The sequence below is a fragment of the Saimiri boliviensis genome, chromosome 13 (assembly GCF_048565385.1).
Source record: "Saimiri boliviensis isolate mSaiBol1 chromosome 13, mSaiBol1.pri, whole genome shotgun sequence".
Taxonomy (NCBI): domain Eukaryota; kingdom Metazoa; phylum Chordata; class Mammalia; order Primates; family Cebidae; genus Saimiri; species Saimiri boliviensis.
In genome coordinates this window covers 10,441,180-10,460,802 of record NC_133461.1, presented here as the reverse complement: position 1 = coordinate 10,460,802, position 19,623 = coordinate 10,441,180, and positions in this window count along the sequence as shown.

Sequence of the window (19,623 nt, the reverse complement as noted above, 5' to 3'; positions counted from 1 at the left end):
AATGATGGATGAGAAATTACATAATGGGTACAAGGTATATTATTTTGGTGATGGTTATACTAAAGCCCTGACTTCACTACACAATGCATTCATGTAACAAAACTGCACTTGTATCCTTAAATTTATACAAATAAATAAATAAAAATGCATTCATTACTTTGCTCTCTTAAACTTTTCTTTTCTAAAAGTTTAGCCTTCATAATTCAAACTTTAAGAAAACTTTATTCTAGCAAAATATGACCTGAATTTATTCAGGAAAGTTAACATTAGATTACCTATTTTCTGTATTCCACTTGATAATTAAAATTCTCATTACACTCTTCTCCTAATACTTCCAAAATTAATCTAAATAATTTATTTAGGAACTTCTCCAGTCATTCATTTCTGTGAAATCAATGACTTTAAAACTGGGTGGCATAAAAAGCAAGCTATTTTTTTTTTAATTAAACTCAAAATTGTGTGGGTCAGAAGTTCGGACAGGACACAGCAGGGACTGATTATTTCTGCTGCATAGTGTCTGGTCTGGGTTGTACACAAAGCTGGAAGGGCTAGAATGACTGTGAAGGAGGAATATGCCTGACACCTGAGTCCTCTCCACCAGCATTTGCTGGGGCAACTCCACACATGGTGTATAGCCTGGCTGGATGTCTGCAGCAGCCATTAGTGCTCCCTTTCTGTGATTCCTTTCCACATGGCTAGCTTGGGCTTCGTCAAAATTCTCAGATTTCTTACTCAACACTTGGCTTCTCGAAGGGAGAATGTTCCAGAAATGCCTGACCATATATGTTAAACATGATCACTTCTGCCATATGTCATAGGTTACACAATGCTGGCCGAGATTTAATATGGAAAGAGATTATGCAAGAGTATAAACCAGGAAGCCTGGTTCATTTGAGCCTCACTATCCTAGAATCTAACAGATGGTGCTAATTTCTTCTCATTCTTCTAACTTAATGTTTCAGTGTTATCTGGAATGTTGGATATTCTAACCACACTATTTTGTGTACTTTGCTTTGTGAATAAAAACACAGAAAGTAAGTAGAACAGTCTATTTCTTAGAGGTTGCCTTGAAACTAAGGAATAAATAATATTTTATTATATGAATGTCACATAACACTGGGTATTAAAGCATACACATAGTCTACAGTCCAAAGGTGTAATTAATTCTAAAAATCCTCCATGGTAGAGTTAAAAAAACTAAAATGAAATGAAAAATAAATTCAAACTCAATAAAGTATTTGGGCTAATATGGTTAAGTTTGATTTTGTTGTTGCCGATGAAAAAGATTGCAGAGAAAAGAAAGATTAGTAGCAACACTCACACTCTTGGGCACATTCATTCATTCTATAGTTTCTCAAAGAGTATGGTAAACATTCTAGATTTTGTAGTGAAATGGGTTGTGGTTATGACAGGTTCAAATTGAGATTGAAGATATCTCCGTCACACAGTCTGCTTTTATTCTTCCTTAAAAATCATATGATTATATACCCAATGGTTATATGAAAGTTGTATGAAGGGGAGCAGGGAGTGGGGAACATGGTTATGTGAAAGTTGTATGAACAGGAGCAGGAAGTGGAGAAGAAGAAAGTTTGTTCAATAATTCTTTGCTCAGAAACAATTTCCTCTTAAATTCGAGTTTTAGACACCCATTGACTACACTTATTTTCCATTGCCACCCTCTCTAGCTGACATAGATATTGCTTACTGTGAACGTAGCTTCTTTCCTACACACATATTTATAATAATTAAATACTTCTAATGTACCACTACAGAAAACATACATATTTAACAATCTACCATATAAATCTCATCTAGTCCCAACGTCTTCTTCAAAACCATTGAGTCTTATTATTGGAAAATTTCGCACTCCTAGATTCCATGTTCTTACTCAAAGGATCTGTTTGACCTCATGCCTACAGTTCAATAAGGCTACTATGTTCTGCAAAGGTACAAGAGAGTGGTTCACCACTTTCATAATTCAGAAGATAGCATGTGGAACACACTCTGGAAGCACATGGCACACTATAGGGAGGCTCCTTTCACTGAGTTCACTGAGTATGCTGCCAACAGGGTAGTGTTGGTACATTCTTAAGAAAATATTGATTCACCATTGTACAAATACAATAAAATTCCAATTCTGTGCACTGCTCCCAAACTATGTCTACAGACGTTTCACCCCATTCTTCATTCTGTCAATGTACCTTATATTCTAGACTTGTCCAATGACATTATATTCCGAATACATCATATGCTTTTCCTTTTTTAATAACTTGGCTTAAACTATTCCCTCACATTTAAATGTCTAGAATACATATTTTCTTATCTTCAATTATCCAAAGCTTTCAGCATTAAAATGAAATTCCCCCTTCAATAATTTCCATATTCCATATTGAAACTGTTTTTTCCCCCTAGAACTCCTTTATGACTTTTGGTATCTCTGTTGCTTTCAATTTATTTTAATTTAATTTTATAGTCTATTACAGTTGCCTACTCTACTATTCTTTTAATTTCTAGATGTTAACCCAAGGCCTAGACCCCAGTATCTCAATACTGAACCATTGAACATATTAGGTGTTTAACTACTGTTACTACATGAATAAATGTATAAAGATAGCTAGTGATCAAATATAATGGTATATTCACTATTGATTTTGAGTAAATTGAAACATTCCTGACTCTAAAACAGGGCAGCCATAAAGCATCAATCAAGTAGACCCCCATAAGAAGCTTGACCCCCATAAGAAGCTTCAGAGAATCTATCAAATAGCTCACAGAAGGGTGATTTTTTTTTAGATGAAGTTTCACTCTTGTTGCTCAGGCTAGAGTGTGATCTCAGCTCACTGCAACCTCCGCTTCCCAAGTTCAAGCAATTCTCCTGTCTCAGCCTCCCTAGCAGCTGGAATTACAGGCACATGCCACCACATCCAGATATTTTTTGTATTTTTGGAAGAGACAGGATTTCATCATCTTGGTCAGGCTGGTGTCAAACTCCTGACTTCAGGTGATCTGCCCACCCGGGCCTCCCATAGTGCTGGGATTGCAAGCATGAGCCACTGCACCAGGTCCAAAGTGGTGATTTTGTACACTTTTCCATGTAGAATCTGCAAATATACTAAATCTGAATTGTCCTGTTGCATAAACGTTTTGTTATAATTTTAACTAAATATCCATAGCTTAAATACAAAAGAAGTTTTCAAAAATGAATTTAGTTATTATTTTTCTTTCATTGCAATTGTACCTGTTCTTTTCAAATAACCATGAACTGGGATGAAAGGAAACGAAAAAATGGAAAAATTCAATGTCAAAATGATTTATTGTATAACATATTTTCAATGGAAAAACATAAAAGAATAAGGATATTCAAAATGCACATATTCTGTGAAAGTGAAAAACAATAATACTCAAAATTAAAATGCTTTCTAAAATAAAAAAGTGACTAGGTGAGGTTTTGTGAAGTTTCGTTTGCATTGTTTTCAGTCAGATTTAGGATAAGTAGGACAAACACAGCCTTCCCATTTCTATGGCTCCATATAATATGACCTGAACGAATAAAAAAGCTTTTATTTACCAGAAAGATTGCCATTGAATATCAGTTGAACAGATACTCATGATTCATATAATAACCCCTTTGAAAGTTAATTTGCCTTTAACTATTTTAAATGATATTTACCTTACTTGCTATTAGAGTGCACTTCATACAAAATATATAAAAATATAATAGCAAGATCAAAAGAACTCAAAAGCCAGCAGAAGACAAGAATAAGATCAGAGCAGAACTGAAAGAGACAGAGACACAAAAAAACCCTTCAAAAAATCAATAAATCCAGGGGCTAGTTTTTTGAAAGGATCAACAAAATAGACAGACCACTAGCCAGATTAATAAAAAAGAAAAGAGAGAAGAATCAAATAAATGCAATAAAAAATGATAAAGGGGATATCACCACCGATTCCACAGAAATACAAACTACAATCAGAGATTACTACAAACAGCTCTATACACATAAACCAGTAAACCTGGAAGAAATGGATACATTCCTGGACACTTGCACCCTCTGAAGCCTAAATCAGGAAGAAGTTGAAACCTGAATAGACCAACAACAAGGGCTGAAGTTGAGGAAGCAATTAATAGCCTACCAACCAAAAAAAAGCCCAGGTCCAGATGGGTTCACAGCCGAATTCTACCAGACATACAAAGAGGAGCTGGTACCACTCCTTCTGAAAGTATTCCAAACAATACAAAAAGAGGGAATCATTCCAAAATCATTTTATGAGACCAACATCATCCTGATACCAAAACCCAGCAGAGACTCAACAAAAAAAGAAAACTTCAGGTCAATCTCCATGATGAACATAGATGCGAAACTCTTCAATAAAATACTGGCAAACCAATTGCAACAGCACATCCAAAAGCTTATCCATCACACTCAATTAGGCTTCATCCATCGCATTCAATTAGGCTTCATCCTGAGGACTCAAGGCTGGTTCAACATACGCAAGTCTATAAATGTAATCCACCACATAAACAGAACCAAAGACAAAAGCCACATGATTATCTCAACAGATGCAGAGAAGGCCTTTGACAAAATTCAACAGCCCTTTATGCTAAAATCTCTCAATAAACTAGGTGTCTAAGGAACATATCTCAAAACAATAAAAGCTATTTACAACAAACCTACAGCCAGTATCATACTGAATGGGCAAAAACTGGAAGCATTCCCTTTGAAATCTGGCACTAGACAAGGATGCCTTCTCTCACCACTCCTATTCAATATAGTATTGGAAGTTCTAGCCAGAGAAATCAGGCAAGAAAAAGAAATAAAGGGCATTCAATTAGGAAAGGAGGCAGTCAAACTGTCTCTGTTTGCAAACAACGTGATTGTATGTTTAGAAGACCCCACCGTCGCAGCCCAAAACCTTAAACTGATAAGCAACTTCAGCAAAGTCTCATGATTCAAAATCAATGTGCAAAAATCACAAGCATTCCTATACACCAATAACAGACTTAAAGAGAGCCAAATCAAGAGCAAACTCCCATTCACAATTGCTACAAAAAGAATAAAATACCTAGGAATACAACTAACAAAGGATGCAAAGGACCTCTTTAAGGAGAACTACAAACCACTGCTCAAGGAAATAAGAGAGGACACAAACAGATGGAAAAACATTCCATGCTCATGGTTAGGAAGAATCAATATCATGAAAATGGCCATATCGCCAAAGTAGTTTATAGATTCAATGCTATCCCCATAAAGCTACCAATGACCTTCTTCACATTGGAAAAATGTGAATTGGAAAAAACACATTAATCTTCATATGGAACCAAAAGACAACCCGCATAGCCAAGACAATTCTAAGCAAAAAGAAGAAAGCTGGAGGCATCATGCTACCTGACTTCATACTCTACGTCAAGGTTACACTAATCAAAACAGCATGTTACTGGTACCAAAACAGAGATATAGACCAACAGAAGAGAACAGAGGCCTTGGAGGCAAGGCATCTACAGCCATCTGATCTTTGACAAACCTGACAAAAACCATCAATGAGGAAAGGATTCCTGTTTAATAAATGGTGTTGGGAAAACTAGCTAACCATGTGTGGAAAGCTGAAACTGGACCCCGTCCTGATACCTTACACTAAAATTAACTCCAGATGGATTAAAGACTTAAAGGTGAGACCTAGCACCATAAAAATCCTGGAAGAAAACCTAGGCAAAACCATTCAGGACACAGGCATAGGCAAGGACTTTATGACTAAAACACCAAAAGCAATGGCAACAAAAGCCAAAATAGACACATGGGATCTAATTAAACTCCAGAGCTTCTGCACAGCAAAAGAAACAATCATTAGAGTGAACCAGCAACCAACAGAATGGGAGGAAATTTTTGCAATCTGCCCATCTGACAAAGGGCTAATATCCAGAATCTACAAAGAACTAAAACAGATTTACAAGAAGAAAAAAAAATTCAAAAGTAGGCAAAGTATATGAACAGACACTTTTCAAAAGAAGACATACATGAGGTCAACAAACTCATAAAAAAATGCTTATGATCACTGGTCATTAGAAAAATGCAAATTAAAACCACATTGAGATACTATCTCATGCCAGTTAGAATGGTGATCATTTTTAAAAATCTGGAAACAATAGTTGCTCGAGAGGATGTGGAGAAATAGGAACACTTTTACACTGGTGGGAGTGTAAGTTAGTTCAGCCATTGTGGAAGACAGTGTGGCGATTCCTCAAGGATCTAGAAATAGAAGTACCATTTGACCCAGCAATCCAATTACTGGGTATATACCCAAAGGATTATAAATCTTTCTGTTATTAAGATGCAGGCACACCTATGTTCATTGCAGCACTGTTTACAGTAGCAAGACCTGGAACCAACCCAAATGTCCATCAATGATAGACTGGACAAAGAAAATGTGGCACATATACACCATGGAATACTATGCAGCTGTAAAAAACGATGAGTTCGTCTACTTCGTAAGGTCATAGATGAATCTGGAAACCATCATTCTCAGCAAACTGACACAAGAACAGAAAATCAAACACCGCATGTTCTCACTCTTAAGTGGATGTTGAACAATGAGACCACAAGGGCACAGGGAGGGGAACATCACACACTGGGGTCTATTGGGGTGGACTAGGGGAGGGACAGTGGGGGATGGAGAGGTTGGGGAGGTATAACATGGGGAGAAATGCCAGATGTACGTGACTGTGGGATGAAGGCAGCAAACCACGTTACCATGTATGTATGTAATAATCCTGCATGATCTGTACATGTACCCCAGAACCTAAAGTACAATTAAATATGTATATATAAAATAAAGAATATATTTTCTGTTTTTAATTAATTTTAAAACACGTTTAAAAATACAAAATATCTTTTACCCAGCTATAATAAGAACTTTTCTAAGCTTTTCATTATTTGAAAGAAAAATGAAAAGCTCAAAATAATTTTCCTACAAAAACAAAAAACTTTAATCTGAGTGTTTGCTCATATATATTTTTAATTTCTTCCTTAACTTTTTATATAAAAAAGTACATTTTCTTAGTAATTTATTCCCTCCTTCCTCCTTCTCCCTTTCTTCTTTCTTTCCTAATATTAGGGGGAAAAGATTTGGTTTAAATGAGGAAAGTATATCTTACAAGTTATCAGATTTTTGAGACTCATGCACGCAATTCATACTGTGAGATGAGAAGTTCCCAGTTCTAACCTATCCTTTTGTCATCACTGTCCTATTCAACTGTCTTACTTCCGTGTGGATATTTAAGAGATGTGTCAAGTTAACATGTTCGCACCATGTCTAAAGCAAAATGTTTTCTTTACAACTCTTCCCTCCTACTGTTTCCTTATTCTTTTCTAAATGACATCCCTGTAATTGCATGAAACAAAAAACATAATATCGCCACTAACTCTCCTATGGATCACCCTGCATATTGGCAACCACAGTCTTTGACCAATTTCCTTTCCTTTGCTCCTTCTCACTCCATTTTCTAGAAAACAAGACACCCACATTTCCATTCTGCAGGCAGCCAGAGGTTGCCATGTGGCCAACTTCTAGACAATGAAAAACAGAATTACAGATTTTTTTTAAAACTTCCACTGTGGCTTTTTTGGTGCAGATCAAAGGGATAGATGTGGGTCAGGTGTGGTGGTTCATGGTTGTAACTCCAGCACTTTGGGAGGCCAAGGTGGGAAAATCACCTGACCTCAGGAGTTTGAGACCAGCCTGAGCAACATGGCGAAACCTGTCTCTACCAATAAATAAATAAATAAAAATGTATACCAAATTTTTTTAAAGGAAAGATGTGACTCATACCATCAAATCCCACCTTTTCTTTATTTTAATAGGTGAACATGATGTCTATAGCTGTGATTGCTTTCATACGACAAAGAGGCAAGAAATATATCAGTAAAATGTCTTCAGTGACAGATTCAAGAACAGAAAAATAGCTCGGATCTTTGACGGCACTAGTAAATAACAGAACCATTACCAGCAAGTACTCGTTGCCAGACTTCTTAAGTGGGGAAGATAACCACCCTTTGTTAACCCACTAAAGTTAGGTATTTTATTCCTTGCAGCTGAAAGCTTTCCTAACTGATGTAGCTCTCCTTCATTACTGCTCCACTCCTATCTTTAACATCAGTCCACCACTACATCTTGTCTATTTAATCTTCATAATATAAGCACCACAACCTTAATTCAGAACTCTATTATCTCTATCCAGGATTACTGGGTTAGCTTCCTAACTGGTCTTTTCATTCCAATTCTCCATATCTCTTCTCTATACAATTTAAAGAATGACATTTGTTGTACACTCTCCTTTCTGTTCCCACTACATAGAATATTCTTTTGTGGATTTTCATATGGTTGTAACCTTCTAATTCTTCTCTTACAATCATGCTGGTTGATAGTAGCCATTCAATATGTATTTAACAGATAAATACATTAGTAAATGGAAATCTAAAAGTATCTGCAACACTCAAATGCTTTACTACCTGAAGTCTTCCTAATATATTAATCCATTAAGTTTCCAACATTAAGTTTCTGCCTTTTGGTAAATGTATGCTAAAAATGTATACATTAGTTAGAATTACTGTCACCTTCTTTTTGATAGATTCCTAAAGATAAGTCATTGAGTAATATCTGTCTATCTATCTATCTGTCTATCTATCTACATATATAAAAAGGGAGAGAGTAATATAAATATATATACACACACATATATATATATGGCAAGGGGAATATTGTGTAATTATATATTGCTAATATTTGTCAGCACTAAATTAGCATTTTTCAGTAAGAAATTCACACTGAAAAACTAATATGGAAAGGGACTGTTTGGGGACAGGTGTAAGGTACACAATGTTAGAGATCACACAGGCACACATACTCTACTTCACATTCTTTCCCAAGGTTGATTCTACAAGAAATGGCATTACAAGGAAGGGGCTCTAACTGTGTGATTTTTAATTCCCAATGGGTGAAGTTCCATGAAGTGTAGTTAACAAATAGTGGATCATTATGGCAAGAACATGTCTAGTTCGTCTTACATTTCTTCAGTGTCTGCCTCATATTTTCTATTTCTCTTAGGCCTTCCCCTAAGAAATAGAACTATTTATTTTAGTTTTTAATATAACTTAGAAAAGTTGCATTTGTTTCTTTTTATACTGATTGTGCTATTAAATTGAAAGAATGAAGCAATAATTGCTAAGACAGATAACTGTTAATAATTTACTTTCTATAGTTAAACAATCCAACCAAAATATCGAACCTGTTTTAACTGGCTGACAAGGAATTACTTCACTTTTGGTTCCTTTCATTTAGTTTGAATAACATTGCAACAGTGTCTAAGTTTAAAATTAGAATACTTTTAGTGCAAGGAGTTAGTAGAGTTAATATCAGTTTCCTGTGTGATGGGAAGCTTCACTGTTTCCAGAATCTACCTCGAAGTCTTATCTGATGGCATTCTCTTTTCGCTAAATACTGCATTGCATGCCTACTTTGCCATTGGCCTGAACAGTCCATCCTCTCTCCCTAAGGCTCTGGATTCCAGACCTCTCGGTTAGAAATGGCCAGCACTGTGTGACATTCTTTAGTTCCTAATGTACCTATTAATTCTACAGCCATCAGAGACTTTACTCTTATTACATCTGGAATAATGCATTGGAGACATCACACTGACATTTCTACTCTACACTGCTTCATCCCAATGGGGTAGGAGATTTCTCCCTGAGACCCACCTCCCCTAACCTATGTATGTTCTGGAACATACAGAACTGGTTGTGCCACTCTTAGATTCCCCAACTTTCAAGGCTTATGTCACTGTATCTCTTCATCAGATTCATCTCAAGGGGTCAAGCACAAACTTTGCATAGACATCTCCTGTGTGAGCATACAATCCCTTTTCCTATACTTGCTAACCTCTAGTCTAGAAATCGAGAAAATAAAAATAAAACTTGCATCTTTAAAAATATATATTTATTAGGCATTTAGTTGCTGAGAATGTGTTGCCATCATTGCTGATATATCTGACAACTCTCCCGGGGCAATGACAGCTCTGTCTTTTGCAAATGTAACAGCTGTGTTTGCAGGGTCTAAGAAAGTAACATATGTGATAATATCAAAAAACCTTTTTTTTACTTTATCTGTACAAGTTAGATTTTTTGTGTCGAATGGAAGTGACATACTCATTTTATCTTCACTGCTACATATTTATTATAAGGATACTGTAAAAAGTGTGAAATAGTAAGATAAGATACCATCTTATGATCTATAAAGTTCACAGGCCAAGCAACAAGGACTGGCTGGAATGGCCACATATTGTCATTGGGAATTTACCTTTTCCCCAAGCATTTAGGGGAAGAAATGCTTTTTGTTGTCAACTGATCATAAATCTTTCAGGACTGAGTTATCCTTTAACTCTTCGATAGCTGTGGGACCCAGTGATCGCACCACTCCTTGGAGGCAGGCATCTGCTGTTTGCCAGGCCCTGCGCCTCTCTCTGTTCTTTCTAACTCTCTTCCACGACCCTGGATGATCTTCCCGGTGGTCATTGTAAGTTTTGATTGCATACTAACTCACCTTCCAGGCGGAATGGGCCATAACATTCTTCTTGAACCAATGTCCAGAATGCCTTTTCCCTGGTCACACCTGTGAACCCTGTGAAAGTGTGCTATGCTAAAGTATTTCTTTGTAAAACATTTTAAATAGTAAAGTCTTGTTATTTTTTGTCAGACACTCATAGGAAACTCTCTTTGAAACTACAGAATATGCCTAGTTAATGGACTCAGGTTCTTAAAACCCCTTAGGCATGTTACATGGGGTGTTTAAGGAATCATGTAAATAAATAGGTATTAATTTAAGGAACTTGTGTTCTCAATGATCCTGGGCATCTGATGTTTTTATACCATTTCCATTTAATAAGAAGATGCTTCGACAGACATCAGTTACTTTAAGGGGCCAAATTAACTTTGTTGCAAGACAGATACTTTATTTGCCAGTTTAATATGTACCCTGGATTGCAAAATCTCCCGGAAATCAGTGATCAAGTATTTAGACTCCACTAGATTCCTACAGCAAGGAAATTCTGTTTCAAAATTGGAATTATTTATATACTAAAGAAAACATGGCTTTGCTTTCAATCCTCCAAGAGATCTTGAAATTCTCCTGTTAATTTTGGTACAGTCCTCAAATTGTGCCCACCTCTGTTTCAGACACTTCAAGCACTATTGGAACTATACATATTTCTCTTTATCGAAATAAGAAATTTTTCTGGTTATATGATAAATGAGTTGCAGAAGGTCATTCATTTCAGGTTTATAAGTTGTTAAAATCCAAAAACTTACACTGATCCTCCTACTATCTTCCAAGTATGGAAGTACACTAATCCTCCTATTACCTTCCAACCTTATGATGGTTAAGTAACAGGACTATGTTCCTCACATGAGGGTATGTCCCTCTGTGCCATGTATCACTGGAGGCCAAGAAATTTTAGAAATGTAATGGGTCTTCATAAGGGTTAGTTTCCATCCCCCTCCATGCATAAAGGACTTGTCACTTCCTACCTGACATTATAAATTTAGCAGACAAGGACAATATCCTAGGAGAGAGAGAATCCATCAAGTTGACAGCGGACAACTTTGGAGTACAGGACTAGGAACTTTTTATAACCTTAGGACAGAATCCTAAACTGCATTGCTGCTATTTGGGGTAAAAATGAAACAGTTTGGTTGTTTATGTGAAAAAAGATAAGAAATGGCTTCACTGTAACAACAGCCCTGTGCCAAGTGTCAGTGAAGATACTTTGCAATAACATCACATTCAGTGTAGTATCTGTAAGTAGAGCTGCTCTCTGCTAGGAGTTGACATACACAGATATCCTTCGAAAGCCAAGCTGGGAAACTTAACAAAGGCTTAGAGAAATTGCCATATTTGCACATCTTTAGTTGTCATGTTCAAGGAGGAGAATTTAAGAAAGAGTTTCCTTAGTAAGTTAGCTTGAGTGTCAGATCATTTTTTTGGTTGGTGTGGTTGTTTTTTTGTTTTTCCTCTCTTAAAATTACATGGGGACTGGTGCAGTGGTTCACACCTGTAATCCCAGCACTTTAGGAGGCTGAGTGGGGATGGATCACCTGAGGTCAGAAGTTCAAGGCCAGCCTGGCTAACATGGGGAAATTCCATCTCTACTAAAAATAATAATCATCATCATAATAATACAAAAATTAGCTGGGTATGGTAGGGGGCACCTGTAATCCGAGCTTCTCTGGATGCTGAGACTGGAGAATCCTTTGAACCCAGGAGGCAGAAGTTGCAGTGAGCTGAGATTGCACTGTTGCACTCCAGCTTGGGAAACAAGAACAAGACTCCATCTCAAAAACAAAACAATACAAAAAACAAAAAACAAACAACAAAAAAATGTGGAATCAGAGTTTTCAGAAAAGATAAATTTTCAAAAATATTTAAAGAAAAAGAAAAGAATCACCCATGAATACACACACCCTCAAATGTATCTACTGGAATAGAAGTCACGATTTCTGGTGAGATGGGGTATTTATGGTGTTGGGTTGTAGTAGAATGAGATGATAAGAGAACTAACTATAAAACTAGGAGAAGTTCCTCCATAAACACATTGGTACATTTCCTTTTCTCAAGTTAAACAGGGCATGATAAAAGTAAAATGAATCGCAGAAACCAATGAGAAAACATAAGTTAGTCCGAAATGGTCAAGTTAAATTGCTTATTATTCACTTGAGACACCAAAATAAATTCCAGATAAACTAAAGAATTAAATGTAATAATTTAAATACTAACACTTTGCCATTCTTTTGGTGCCTTTTAAACTGCCTTGTGACATTAACGTTTTATAACACAACATTTTCTTTTACATCAAAATCATACAATTCTCCATCCATAGTATACCTTACCTTCTCCCAAGTTCAGTTACAGAATTTGCAACCTACATAGCAAAATGACCTTACCTTTAGATTACTGTAAATAGAAGTAGTTATCACCGGATCAATATTGTCCCATTTAAGATGTCTTTTTCTAAGTTCACAGAATGCAGAACGAAACAAATAAACAACACCCATCATTTTTAAAAAGACTTTTAGCTCAATGTTTAATTCCTAAAGAATTCCATGTTAAAGTGTAATATGTAAACCTGTAATTAAGCCATTCCTGATTCTCATTCTCATGAAGTTCTCCAAAGAAAAGGGATGATTCATGTCTAGCAACATAAATTAGAGGTGTAACTGAAAGACGGGCAGTGAAGGAAGATGGAAGATCTAGAAGCATCTTGCCTGGGATCGTATTGATCTCAAAACACTGATTCTGCGAAATGTGAGTAGCCATTGGAACGACGTGGCAGATGCACCGTTGACTCCTGCATTTCTCCTGCAGAAGACTTGCCCAATTAAGACGTGCTCCATTCCTATCTAGGGATGGACAACGTAACGTTTGGCTAACTCAATAAAGCCTTCTTTCTCTCTTTCCCTGTGAGAAGAGCAAGCATTTGCTTTTTAAATTTATGTAGTGTGTTTTTCTTCTGACTTTAAAAGTGTATAATTTGTTTTCCAGTTGCAACTTTTAGTGACTAACACCATCCATGACTTTCTTTTGGAGAATAGAGGGATGCAGAGGAACATGTGGGAAATTTTTTAAAAAGTAATTATTTTAAAACATAACTTGTATAATTTATGCATTTATTTTCAGTGGGATTTCTATGTGTGTTCCTACTAGGGGCTCAATGCTGTGATAGTTGCAGGGAAAGATACCACTCTTATAATATTTGCACTCTGGAGAGATTTGGTTGATAATTCTTTACAATTATTTATGATACATTCTTCAATTTGCTATACAAAATTGGATATTTTGCATATATTTCCCTAAATTGTGATACACTTTCACATAAAATATATTTTGATCTCTTCCCTTAATATTTTTCTAGGCATTAAAATGAAGGGAGGGCTGTATCAGCTTGAACATATTTGCAATAAACCATTCTGTACGAAAGAAAGCCTCCAACCCATGCTGAAAGTGAAACACATCCCTATACCACCCTTGAATCTTATTACACTGCAACCTGTCATGACTTACAGAAAAATAGTAATACAAAAATATCTAGAGCTACTCTTGGCCAGTAAAATTCTGCAAATCACTTCTAAGAGTAAAGGACTCACCATCCCATGTTTGAACTTCTTGTCACTAGGTTAGAAGCCTACCTTTCTACCTATTTCATGCCTGTGCCTAGCCTGTGACACCTCACCTTAGGAATTAAACTCTCTGACGTGGAACACAACTAAATTCATTTTAGAAAATCGAAGTGCAGCTTCATCATTTGAATTTTCCTTATTTATTATGACAGTAATATCTTCAAAGACTTTCATGAGGCTGGGTAAGCTTCACCTCTATGCAGCCTGCAGCTCTGCAGTTAGCCCTTATCAAAAGGTCCTTAAAGTTGTTTTCTCACTCTCTTCTTTACTATTTCATTATTGACTGACAGATTTGATCTCCCTATATCATGCCAAATGTTTCTGCACTCTAGAGTTCCCTGACAATATAATTTTGAACTATCACTTAAGTTTTCCAAAGCCATTTGGCTAGACTCTAAGGCCTCAATTTTATGTGTTTCTTATCTCTTGCAATTCTTCAGGGCATGGCTGCATAGCTGAATTTTCCTATGACAATCTGCAATGATGAAATTAAAGAGAGTAACATCTGAAAATAAAGGATGTTGCACAAAAGCCAATGTTTACAATGAAAAAGATTCACAAACCAAGATAAAATATTGCTTTGTTTATTTATTAAGGTTTTCTTAGTTACTTTCGGATAACTGGAGATAACTACTGTCAGCCACCTTACTTTAAATAGTCATTTTCAAGCATGGTGTTTCTTCAGTGTCTATGTAGCAGGTAAATCAGACAGCTGTAGACATCATTTTGGCCATTGCAACACCCAAATCAACTCTACTTAGATAGCCAGGCTGATTAAAAAACATGAATTGCAGTCCTTTCATACCAACAACATACACATCATATGTGACACAACATGAGCCTGAGAGCAAAAGACCATATAATTTTTTAAAAATTATAATGTAAATAATATTAGTAAAATTATATATTCATACAAAATTATATATATTAAATTGTATATAAAATTATATATATGTTTATATACATACACACACACACACACCAAGCAGGACTTGCCAGAGACCACCCAAAAAAAAATACAATCCCTAAGAATTAAACTTTATTTAAAATTTATTAAATAAAATTGCTGAAAGGGATATAAAGGAAAGAAATGACCTGTGTAATGTTTTGAAACAGGACCTGGACTAGCTACTGTAAGGCTAAAGGCAACAAAATCTATGGATAAATGGTAAAAGGTAATTAGTAAATATATTTGATGTGTATATAAGGATTGAAAATATAATTTATTAGTGGGAGAAAGAAGTTATAAATAAGCAAAGAGTGAAGACCAAAAAGATATCTGTGGTATTACACTGAAATCAGATGCATCAATATAAATTCATAGTGATAGATAGATAGATAGATAGATAGATAGATAGATAATAACAGAATGGATACATGGATAGATAGAATGAATACATGGATAGATAGAATGGATAGATAGATATATCATACACACATGGGTAAATTAGCTCACACTAACCTAAGTGTCTGCCAACAGAAAAATGCATTAAAAATGTGGTATATATAAACAACAGAATACTCTTCAACTTGTAAAAGAGTAATAACATAATTGTGGATTTTAAAATAAAGAATGTAACTGGATTGTTTGTAATCCAAAGGATAAATGTTTGAGGGGATAGATACCCCATTCTCCATGACGTGCATATTTTACATTGCATGCCTGTATCAAAACATCTAGTGTACACCATAAATACATACACCTACCATGTACCCACACATTTTTTAAAAAATAGTTTTTATAAAGCTGTGAAAAAAGAAGAAAATCCTGTTATTTGAGGCAACATGTACGAATCTGGAGGACATTATGTTATGTGAAATAAGTGCCACGTAGAAAGACAAATACCATTTGATCTCACTTAACACGTGCAATCTAAAAAAGAAAAAAACATGGAAGTAGATAATATAATGGTACCAGGATCTGGAAGATGTGGAAGAGGGAGATATTCATCAAATTATACAAAATTTTAATTCTATAAGAGAAATAATTCAAGAGAAATGTATTCTTGAACGTTGCTAAGTTGCTAAGTGAATAAATTTTAAGTCTTCTCACCACAAAAAACGGTAAGTATGTGAGGTAATGCATATGTTAATTAGGTTGATTTAGCCATTCCATACAGTATACATATTTCAAAATGTTGTGTTGTACACATTAAATACATACAATTTTAATTTGCCAGTTAAAAATAAATGAATGTATAAAGAGAAAAAAAATTCCAGACGGGAAATGAAAGGAAACTGGTGATGCCAATAGACATTGTTTGCAGCATATGACTGACTCCCAGAATTATCTGTCTACTATTGTGAGAATTTTTATTTACTTCACACATATATTTTGTTTATCTGTATGGAGGTGACACTCTCAATTTAGCTGTGTGTGTGTGGGGGGTGTGGTGTGTGTGTGTACATTAAAGCTTTATTATTATATAAATATAAATTTAAGTAATATAATCAGATATAATTCAAGTGATTTTTATTAAAACAATTTTGAAAATGTGATTTCTCATAGAATTTTGTGTCACTTACATTTTATCTATAACTGTAAATATTTTATATGTCTTATAATAAGGAAACTTTAAAAGCATAAATGAATGTCATGACAAATTTATATTGAGGAGAAGCATCAAGTAACCAATGGGAAACCTCGAGAGGGTGATATTCAAACCCCAGAAAATTCTGTAACCAGCACTCTTGAGCCTCTTACTGAAGCCGGCTCCCACTCTGTGGAGTGTACTTTTATTTCAACAAACCTGTGCTTTTCTTCTGTTGCTTTGTTTGTGTGTTTTGTCCCATTCGTTCTTCAAAACGCCAAGAACTTGAACTCCCTCTCCCAGTAACACTTTCAGATAAGGAGGCCTTCGGTTATTTCTAGTCACAGAAAGTGACTCAGGTGAATATTTCCGATTCCAGTTGTTCATAAATCTTCCCACTCTATTCGAAGTTAACCACACTCCAGCCCCGTTTTGCTATGAGCCAATCGCGGTAAAGGCCTGAGTCTGTTCTCTTCTCTCTTTCTCTATCTGGTACTTCCATTCTGCCCTGCTGACTACGGTTTCTGAACTCTGGATTTCAGCTTGTAAGGAATGAGAGCAGCACTCTCGCTCATTCCATTCTTGGGCTTGGCAGTTCTTTACAGCTACCACTTCCTCTGCTGATCCAGTTTGTTGGTGGTCTGGAAACCTGCACAATTCTTCCCTCTGTCACTCCTCTGTGGTGGAGGATGGAAGCTTAGGCAGTGCATGCTCAGCTTTCTCTTTCTCATGTCTATTGTGTTTCTCGTTGCTCTCTCAGGTGCCATTCTAGACAAGATCTATGGCAGTTCCATGCTGGCTTCCCCTTCCTCACCGCCCACAGGAGGCACTCCCAGGCACTTTGACTTGACACAGTCAGAAACTGCACACCTCTAATGTCTCTCCTTTTCATGGGATCACATTAGTCAGCCAAAATGTGTTTGTTTCTCGGGTGTGAGTCGAACATTGGTTGATCATATTTTAGAAACTCTAGAAAACAAATATCAAATGATGTAGGTTGTCCCACTAAAGCTCCTTCCAAGGTTAGCCTTTGAATCCTCTAGGATAAGCTGACAGTATTTGCAGACACCGCATTTGTAAGTTTTACAAAGACTTACAAGAGGTCTTCAATCCGCCTTTGAAATGTAGAATTTATATTTCTGGGTTTCACTTGAAAATGAAGACTAAAATAACTTCATTTTTAATTGCTTTCCAGGTAAAAACGTATTTCTTTAAGTTATATCCAAGGAAGTTGTTTTTTGTTTTTCTCCTCTGGCAGTGTTTGTTGAGCACTTGAGTATCCTGAAACTAAAAAATTGAAGAGAGAGACTATATACCATGTTGTAGAATTTGTGAAGACAAGTGCTTAGGCAAAAACTGACCCTATCATTGAAATTCTGTAAGAAAATATGGTAGTTAAAAATGTCAAATATTGTAAGGTTTTCTATTTCTGTCCTAAAAGGATAATGATTTGTTTAATCATTATGACTCATACTAGCCAACTATAATTAATGAACTACTTGGACATAACTAACTTGTAAACAACTTTTTTCCTGCTCTCTTTCCAGTCTCAAAGCTAGAATGACTCTTTTGGCTTTAGAATCAGTTTTCACAACTTCACTTCAGACAGTGCATAGATTTTTTTTTCGTGGTGGAAACTGCAATTAACAATAAATAGAAATAACTTCTAATGTACAGTATATTTACAAATGATCCCAAAAGTAAAGTTTATATTAAGGTCTCTAGACAATGGAAAATAACAAAAAGTATTAAGTAATATGAGGATATGGGGATATAATAGCACGTATTCCAGCACTTTTTCTAGGCAGTGAATCATTGCTGCCAACAAGCACTATAGAAATTGAAAATTTGAAAAATGGCAAAACATTACAGAAGGGAATTATGAAGTTAAGTAAACTGGCAAATCTAAAGTGAAATCGTCTCAATCTAAATGACAGACACAACTTTGTGAAAATGTGAACATTAATTCTGAACAAGTACTGTTCATCAAGTTCAGTTTTTATACTTGCATTATTAAACTGCTTGCTTTCATGAATTAATTTTGAATATTTGCATTATTCTATCATAAAACACTTAGCATCCCCCCATATGTTTTTTCCTTCAAATATCAAAAGGTATATTTTTCTATTTTGTAATATGATAGAAGGTGACATGTAACAGAAAACATTTTTTATTGGTTGACTGTCATTTTAAAAAGATCTCAACATGCTCAAAAAATACACTGTTTAAATCTTACAATAACATTGATATTGAAGTACTACAACAAGGAATTTCATCATAAACTTCATATTTTTGCAAAGATATGGTACTTTGAAACTGCTTATTTTCCCAGGGTCAAGGACGTTTCAAGTCCTGAAAATGATGTGCTGAGTAATAGGAACATCAGAGCTGGACTCAGAAGGGCACAGAATATGCTGCTGCCTAGGTGATGGGATTTTAGAAAATTAGATCCATGCTTCTAAAATATGCCTTCCTGACTTGTTCAATGATCGCTGAAATTCTTTCCAACATAGCTAAATCCTTTCATCCCAGAGTTAATTGAAAATCTTAAACTGCAGGTAAGTCTGGTAGTTTAAAGAAGGGATATTGCATTTTTTCTTTGGTTCAGATTTCAGCACAGGAGGAAGCTAATGAGAGTATGAGCATCCTGAACACTTTGATGGAAAAGAGAGTTTTCATAGTAAAGTAAAAGAATTCAGAAAGAGACTCTGGGGTACCAATTTAGGATATTTTGCATATTTGTAGTGAAACTTTCCTTTCTGTTGTCATAAGTGATCAAAGAATGGCTAAAAGCACGATATGGAGATGGGACATTAGACCACAGAGACTATCAATGGCTGTTGTGGATATGGTAAGTCAAGCACAAACATATA